Source organism: Lathyrus oleraceus, chromosome 4 (genome assembly GCF_024323335.1).
Source record: "Lathyrus oleraceus cultivar Zhongwan6 chromosome 4, CAAS_Psat_ZW6_1.0, whole genome shotgun sequence".
NCBI classification, from domain to species: domain Eukaryota; kingdom Viridiplantae; phylum Streptophyta; class Magnoliopsida; order Fabales; family Fabaceae; genus Lathyrus; species Lathyrus oleraceus.
Window position 1 is genome coordinate 449724825 of NC_066582.1, and position 9475 is coordinate 449734299.

Sequence of the window (9475 nt, forward strand, 5' to 3'; positions counted from 1 at the left end):
TTAACCCAGTTCGGTGCAAACTCACCTACGTCTGGGGGTTACCAAGCCAGGAAGGAAATCCACTAAACAGAATTAGTTCAAATATTCTCAGTAAACACTTCAAGTTACGGTCTTTTCATCTAATCTCTACCCGTGTGACTTCTATCTAAGAACTCTTAGATATGAGACCTTACTCACTCCCCCTCAATCACAGCAGTGATGTAAAACAAGTATTATAATGAAAGAAGACACTCTTCAAGAACACATACCTGATCTTGCTTAAAAGCTTCAACCAAGTAAACACACACTCATGCTTCAAAGCTTAGAGTGGACAAATTACAACTCAAAAGTCAGTCCAATTCAATCATCTATGGATGAATGAATGGCTCACAATACACATGACCACACAAGACTAAAACCCTTATTCTCTCTCAATATTTCGTTTGCTATTTCTTGTGTGTTAAAACCAGGTATTCCATTCCCTTTTTATAGAAGCCTTTGGCTGGGCTTGGACATCACAAAACCCTAAAACTATTTTCCATTCATATCTTCTCATGACAGGTGATTATATCTTGTTGGAAAATAAGTTAATCTGGTTTTAATTACTGATTGAAGGTGCGTTCAATCATTACATCAATCACACATAGATTAGCATAAAAAACGCAATCACACAATACATAACATTCAGACTGAATGTTCTGTATACAAATGTCATGACATCGGGTCTGACATCTCAGTAACATCCTGCACATTCACATTTTAAACACCCTGCAGGAACATGTTATCTCATGTCAAGACAACACTTGTGACAACTTGTGAACACTCTAGGTTTTACCAAAATGACTGCTAACACATAGAACCAACACCATGAACTTTCCATTCACACACATGGAGGGCGCCATGAAGGGGTGGCGGGCGCCACCTTTGCATTTCACGTTCCCACTAAGGAGAAGTTGAAGGGAACCATGGTCCTTACAAGCTGCTGAGCTCCTCTATAAATAGGCCGTTCTAGTTCATTTCCAAATCATCCAACTTAGTTTACAACACTAAGACTATATTATCATTTGTAAAAGCGGTAATCCGTCACATCGAGGGGTTATCGTACCTTAGTGAGATTGAGTTGGAGCACTTTGATTTTGCTATCGTCTTTATCTTCAAAGTCAAAGGTTTATTTTCCTTGTACCAGATTTAAAGCCTCCGTTTGGAGCAGGTTCTAATTTAATCACTTTTATTTATTTTACTTGTCATGCTTTACTTTATTTAATTTCTTGCTACGCTTTACTTTATTTAATTTCTTGTCATGCTTTACTTTATTTAATTCCCGTCATTGTCTTTACTTTATTTAAATTTCTCGCCATTATCTTTATTGCTCGTTTTAATTATTTTACACGCTTTACTTGTTCTTTACGCCTTACATTCTAAAACAACTTTACATCATGATCAATATCGTTGTGTTTGTTTGTGTTACCATGTCTGGCTAAATCTTTCAAAGATTAGAATGTAAGGATCGCGGTTAAAGAGATGTTTCACATATTGAATCTGTAGAAATGCTTTAAAGGCTGTTTTGATTTTTAATTTGAGTTTTCTGAAACAAACTTGGTTAGTTTTAACTACTCAAGGAGTGTGAAAGAACCTTGGCTTAGTTAACTAGGAATTTTTATTACTTTAAGGGAAAACGATTTTTGAAACTGTTTTCAGACGCGTTGATAGATTTAAAATTAGGAAACTTCTTGGGTAAACTTTCCAAATCAAAATCACTTTTCAACTAAGTTTACGAGTCTTATTTCTTAAAAATAAGTTTACTACTTTAGCGTTCTGCACACCTTTTATAAGTGACAATAAAAGGTCTTAATTTAAGGGTAAACTCGATTCTGAATACGCGAAAGCGACAGTTCCTATTAAATGGATTCTTTTCAAGAGTAGAAAATATTGCCCCATAAATAGTTATATTTAGACAATCAACACATCGTTTAACTGACGTGAAATACATTCAAACCTGTCTTTATCTGCACTGTATTTATGATTTTCTTTATTTACTATTATTTTGCGACATCAATATCTCTTTTGTATCGCCTTAGATAAACATCATAACGATAGTAATCGATAGATTGACGATTTGGTCTCTGTGGGATCGATATTCTTTTATATTACTCTGACGCGATTCGTGCACTTGCGGATAGAGCGATCAAGTTTTTGGCGTTGTTGTCGGGGACCAACTTCGTCAAATCTCGTACCCTGTTGTTACACCGTCTAGACTAAGGTATTATTAGCCGGTAAATGCGAAGAACTCGTAGTACCGGAAATTTAGTAGATCCTTTAGCGGAACCCGAACGTTACACCCGTACACGCCTCTTACTCATCCGAATTAAGAAAGCTATGGCCGAGAATCACGACTAGAGACCTCTTAAGGAATTTTCCCAACCCTCTGACGAGGAACCTAGTTCTAGTATAGTAAACCCCCTCATTCCTGCCAACAATTTCGAACTAAAACCATTTTTACTGCAATTAGTGCAACAGAACCAATTCGCGGGTCTCGCTAATGAGAACCCAAATCAACATTTAAAAGTCTTTATCCAACTGGCCGACACCTTTAAATCCAACGGTGCTTCACCTGATGTGATTCGTTTAAGATTATTTCCTTTCTCCCTCAGGGATAGAGCACGTTCATGGTTAGATTCACTTCCAGCTAACTCAATAACTACCTGGGAAGATCTTAGAAGAGTATTCCTTGCTAGATATTTCCCCCCTAGTAAGACTGCTATTCTTCGAAACCAAATAACTAGATTTACTCAAAACCAAGGAGAATCACTTTTTGAAGCTTGGGAGAGATATAAAGAGTTGTTAAGAGTCTGTCCACACCATGTCCTAGAACAATGGCTGATCGTTCATACCTTCTACAATGGACTCCATTATAACACAAAGATGAGCATCGGTGCTGCCGCTGGTGGCGCACTGATGAACAAAACTTACCCTGAAGCTTGTGACCTAATTGAGGATATGGCCCAAAACCATTACCAATGGGGAACTGAACGAGCATCAATAGAGAAAAAGGAGACCCAAGGTGGAATACATGAGATAAGCTCTATGGACATGATGCAAGCGAAAATGGACACTTTAGCCCTTAAGGTCGAACATATTTCTACAAACACTAACACCGCAGCGGTAGTCCACACAGAGTGTGAACTTTGTGGATCTAAAGGACACGAATCGGCAGAATGTAACCTTTTGAACGACCTGAACACCGACCAAGTGAATTAGCCATGTTTCAAACAAAACAAAAAAATCATCCATAAGAGGAGGCGCCATAGGCAGTGACGCATACACTCATAATTTTAACCAATGCTTCATACCTTATGGTGCATGCATTCATGTCTTGTCATAGGCTATAGCGCATGCATGCAACCTCTAGGAGCATGTGCCATAGCCAGTGGTTATTATGCTTTTTTGGGTTTTTTTAATTATTGTAACAATAAAGTGGAAAACTAAAAATAATTTATAATATTATTTTATTAAATATAATTACATGACAATTGAATATAAATTCAATGACCCACTCGATCGTAACACTCCCCGGTTCCACACCCTAATGCATTCGTTTGCCTTCGAGGTCTCCCATAATTTCCCTGAGGTGTTTGGGGTCCCCTGATATTCTTCTGAGGCAAAGGTGGTTGGTGCAAGGGTCCTGGCTTATCTAACAAATTTTCAATCATATGTCTCTAGTAGTTGGAGTTGTCGTAATCAATTTCGGTGTCCATGTTGTTGTAGTTAGGTCATGTTGGTTGGGTTACATGTGGGTGGGATAGTTGGTTTAATTGGGACTTTGAATCATTTTGGAAACAAATCGATGGTTCTTGTGGTGTTTGAAAAGAATGTGTTTGTTAGGTAGTTTGGCGATAAGATGTTTGGGTGCCTTGGTGGTGTGATGTTTGGGTGTGCATTGGTTGGGTTCTATGGTGAGATGGGCTGGAATCGTATGCATCATCGAGGCTATAGTAAGATATGGTGGCGACATATGGTTGTTGGTGGTAAGGGTCATGATCTTGATTTTGTGTTTATGTGTGTGGCATGAATTGCTTGTGGGATTGGGTGTATGTAGGTTTGTAATCATGTTTGATTGGTGGTTGAGTGTTTCTGGTACGATGATGTTCTGATTGAGTGGGTTGACATTGTTGTTGGGTTTGGTAAATGTGTGGGGTTGTTGTTGGACGGGGGTTTATTGTTGGATGTATGATGATGAAGCTTGTTGGTATGGGTCAATCAAATACCTTGAGTCAGACACAAATTGTGTCATTGTAACCGACCTATACCAATTCATATAATTTAGAGTTGGTATAGCATCATATATGATAGGTTCATTTAATATGTTTTAATGTCGATGCTTTCATTTATGACACATCTCCCTTGCAAACTCTCTCCAATCGGAATAACTTCATTGGGCATAGACGCTTAGTTGATGCCATTATCCCAAACACGCTGAAGGATCTGGGATTTGTTACTACATGCCGAACTGCAATTTAACACGGTCACTCTGGTGCATCTCCACAGTAGCAAACCTGATGATTGGTGTTTTTGCAGTCCAAACTGCAGCATCATCGGGGTTAACCTCATGGTCGAGACCAGATACGACCTCCATATAAAGTATAGAGTAAAAGTACATGATTAGAAGATTTGTAAATTGGTGATATTAAAACTAAATTAACAAGATTATGAGTTGTTTAATTATAAGATTTCAATATACCATTATAGCGTGTTTAGGATATTTGTTGTAGTTCATCCCTAGAACAGACCACCTAAACTGAAAAGAGTGAAAATAAATTATTTATAGTTAGTTGTAGTATAAAGTAAGCAAGTGGAAATAATGAGATAAACTTACTTTGTTGCGTAGAGGAATATGAAGTTGTTCTCGTTGATGGAGGCGAGTGACGGTATTCTCGACCAACCCCGTGTTTGAAGAAAAAAAGTGCAAGAATAAAACGAACAAGTACCCTTTTATGCATTTTTACAAAAAGAACTATATAGATGGGACAATACAGTTTAACCTCAATTATATGTTCCTGTCATACGGTGAACTGACTTGGGGTATTTTGCTTTTTATCGCAATGTCGCGGATAGCAAGAGTCGCCACCGACTTTTCTTTTATCCAATAAGGAAAGGTGGAAAAGAACAGGAAAGACCTCAATAGATTTTGGGTTCGGGAGGTACATTATACAAAGGGAAGGTGTTAGCACCCTTTGTATCCATGGTTATCCATGGGCTCTTAATTGCTGGATCACTTATATTTTTGTCTGAAAAGTGTTGGTGAATTGTTTAAAAATGTTTCAAAAAGAGAGTTTAACTTTGTAATGATTCTCGTATGAATGTATACAAAGTATTTATCTCGTTTGATTTTGAAAAAAAAACGTTTAGAAAAATGTAACTTGGTAATGATTCTAGTATGAATGTATACCAAGTGGTGATTTTCTAGGACTTGCAAGGTGTGAGGGGTGGAAAATGTTTTAGGTTATGATCCAGCAATTGAGAGTTATACCTTCCTAAGGTCGTTATGAACGTTTCCTATCCTTATGAGGGTAAAACTGTCCTTACTATTGAGAAGTAAGTAGTTTTATCCTTTGGATGTAAAAGGGTCATCGTAGGGTCATCGATAGGTCATTGAAGGCAACAGTTGTAAGGATACCTTAGCATTCGAAGGGACGATCATCATTTAACCGTAGGCTACACCGAAGGGTCATCGAGGGACAAAATCATATATTCGAAGGCAACATCCGAGGGACTATGATTTATTTTAAAGGGACATGATGATTTAATCGAAGGGTCTTTGCTAAGGGTATCCCCACATTCGCGGGAAATGACCGTTATACCGTAATACCGTAGGGCAGCAAAGAGAGGTCCAAGATCACATATTTAGAGGCCGTATTTTACAATCGATTAGGTAATTAGGATGAATCTCCACATTACAATTAATACATTAAAATTAATACATTAAAATTAATACATTAAAAATTAATACAGTAAAATTAATTAGGTAATTTAGGGTGGATCTTCATAAGGGTATCCCACAAATAAAGTGGAAGGCCTAACCGGCCATTTCCTTGGAAACATGTAAACCTTTACACAATTCAACACACGGATTAGAGCATCGAGATAAAATATAATTGAAAGTTGCACCATAAAATAAACACAACAATCATGAACTCAAACCAAATGATGCAGAATTATAATAACATAAGATAGAACAGCCAAAAAAAAAAATGAAACAGTCGCTGTTCCATTCGCCCCTGCTTCGCCTAGCGAAGGCCTAGCGAGTACTCGCTACTGGCTCGCTTAGCGATGTGCTAGCGAGCGCTGCTGGTTTTTGAATATGATATCAGTATAATCTCAACCAATTTTATGCCTTATGGATCTCATTACTGCAATTATACGATTAATCATTTAAGGTATGCATGGTATATATTAAAGTTCACATGCCAAGCTTAAGGTATTTCATAAGTCTAATCATAAAGTCATATGTAAATTAAGAATATAAAACAATGATAGCAATGTAAACCTGTTAGCAGTTGAGTTGTGACTTCGAATCGGCAAATCGGATTGAATTGGGCGGAGGTAGAACTTGGTGCCGCCGAGTTCCTTCCAGGTTTGCCTCCAATGAGTATCAGGGTTTGCTTGCTAGAGTTCTCCTTTCGTCCTTTTTCGTTCTCCCCTTTTCATTACTGAAGTGCTGATATTTATAATGCTCTTTTTCATGACCTAATGGGCTCAGAATGAAGCCCGAAATTTTTTGTTGTCTGTCAGCTTCGCTAGGCGAGCGTGTAGCGAACGTGTAGCGAACGTTCGCTAGGCGAGCGTGTAGCGAACGTTCGCTAGGCGAGCGTGTAGCGAACGCGTAGCGAACAGGCCAGTTTGGGCCATTTTCTGGATTGGGCCATTCGTGAGCTGGGCCTTTGTTCCTTTGAGATCAGTGTCATAAAAATGAGTCGGAGTGCCCTGAAAAATGTCTTGAAATATTAATGGGCAAATTTTGGGGTATGACAGCTGCCCCTGTTCAATATTCTTGAACCGAGAGAGTAGAATGGTATGTGCACCATTCGTGGTCTGGAGGTGGAAGATTATTGAACACTAGAATGCCCCGAAAATTTGCGCTTGTCAATTAGTCTTGATGGAGATGGGCTTAAAGATGCCATCTAGGAAGTTTGATGATGAGAGCTTCAGAGTGCGTCGTACGTTAGAAGATATCTGAAGTCATGGGTGTCACTGGGTCATACGCCAGACCGTATAGTGAGTCATTCATTAAGCCGTCGACTTCACTGGGGATTTAGAATGGGTCATACGCCGCTGGGGATAACAGATCAGAATGGATCATACGCTAGATCGTATCTGAGTTGCAGAATGGCCCGTCTGTTAGGCTGTATCTGACGAAAAGTAGTCGTACGCTAGACTGCACCTCAGGATGTACCGTACGCTAGGTAGTATCTGAGGAATGAAGATCCGAATGGGTCGTACGCTAGACCGTATTGTTGGAGGAGTAATATGTTGTGCCGAATCAAAATGAGATAAGAATCCGAATGAGTCATACACTGCTGGGGATAAAGGATCAGAATGGATCGTACGCTAGATCGTATCTGAGTTGCAGAACGAGCCATCCGTTAGGCTATATCGTTACCGGGGGTGAAGGATCAGAATGGATCGTATGCTAGATCGTATCTGAGTTGTAGACTGAGCCGTCCGTTAGGCTGTACCTGGTGATGAAGGGGGTAGTCATACGCCAGACTACACTTTAGAATGTACCGTACGCTATGTAGCATTTGAGGGGATGAACATCCAAGCGGGTCGTAAGCTAGACCGTCTCTGAGTAGCAGAACGAGCCGTCCGTTAGGCTGCATCTGATAATAAAGGGGTAGTCATATGCCAGACTACACTTCAGAATGTACCGCACGCTAGGTAGCATTCGAGGCCTTGAAGGTCCAAATGGGTCGTATGCTGGACCGTATTGGAGTTGTTGAAAGTCGGAATGGATCGTACGTTAGATCGCATCTGAGTTGAAAGAGTCATATGTTGAGCTGAATCAGAATGAACCGTACGCTAGGCTATATCTGATAGTATTTGTATACGTTGTATTTGCAATAAATGTCTGGGATGGGCTTATAGATGCCGTCACTAGGAGGACGTCAGGATGAATGTTGTCATGGAGTGTATCTGAAAGATGTATTTGAATCTGAACGTAATCGATGAAGATGTCCGTCTGAATGACTCTCTATTTTGACTGTATCAGGAAGATAATTAACCTGAAAAATAAAGTCAGCTTCATGCCATGTCATGATGCATGAGATGCTTTATGCTTTCGAAAATAACTGCAAACGATGTATGCATGCGTATGCTGTGAAATGATGTAATGAATGAATTATGCATCTGAAAAGTTCTTCCAGAGGACTCTACTGGGGAAAACAAATCTCAATCTTCTGGTTGGAGATACTGGTATCGGTGATCCTTTCTTAGCTGGGGATACTTGATTCTGTCTGAGGGTAGAAATATTTAACAGAAGCCTGGCTGGGGGTGGAAGAGATGACCAATTTGTCTAGTAATGCCAATTGCTTTTGGGGAATAACTGGCTTTGCTGGGGAATAGAATTAGCAACGGATTCATTGGAAAGCATGATTAGACCTTCTCCTCGATCCTGAAGTCTAGTAGTAATCGCTATTTCTATTTTATGCACGCATTTTTGGTAAACATCGATCATATCCAAATGCATATATTAATTCGAATTAAATCAATGGACGTTTATGCAAACAAAACAGAGAAAGTAAAACAAGAGCATTTTTTTTAAACTAAAATTATATTGATTTCGAAAGAGGGCCTATAAACAGGCAATTTGTGTACAAGGAGACAAAAATCCTAGTAAGAGGAAATTGTCAAGAAAACAAAGAGAAAGCTATGCCGAAAACGTCCTATTGACTTTAATTCCACTACTGCCATTATGTCTTCAAGCCTCTCATCTCCTGCTGTCGGATAGAAGTGATTAGCTTGTTCAGTCCTTTGAACTTGGATGAAGCTGTCTGAGAACGGGACATAGTCATACGCTTTAATCCCTAATTTTTGCCTGGACCGCCTTTTTAGGTTTTCAATCCACCAGGATACCCCTTTTTGCCCAAGCCGCCTTTTCAGGTTTTCGACTTGCCGGGTGCACATTTTTTATGTTTATCCCTAATTTTTGCCCGAACCTTTTGGTTCGCCGGGATGCCCTTACTTTTGCCTAGGTACGTTGACCTAGCAGGTCTCTTTTATGCGTAGTATTTTTTGACTATGTCTGCGTTCACGGGATGTGGGAAGTCTTCGCCGTCCATTATGGCTAGTATCATGGCTCCACCAGAGAATACCTTCTTAACTACAAACGGCCCTTCGTACGTGGGAATCCATTTGCCTCTGGGATCACCTTGTGGTGGAGTGATGCGCTTTACCACCAAGTCGCCAATTTGATACACCTGTCTCTTGACTCTTTTGTTAA

The 9475-nt window shown here is 39.5% G+C and overlaps 1 non-coding gene across 1 annotated transcript; it reads right to left on the bottom strand.

Annotated features, from left to right (window-relative positions):
* Nucleotides 1-2739: 2739 nt before the first annotated feature.
* On the bottom strand, nt 2740-2846 carry LOC127077997 (small nucleolar RNA R71). The gene has a single exon (XR_007787750.1). It is a non-coding gene; the product is annotated as a small nucleolar RNA R71 (small nucleolar RNA).
* Nucleotides 2847-9475: the final 6629 nt, after the last annotated feature.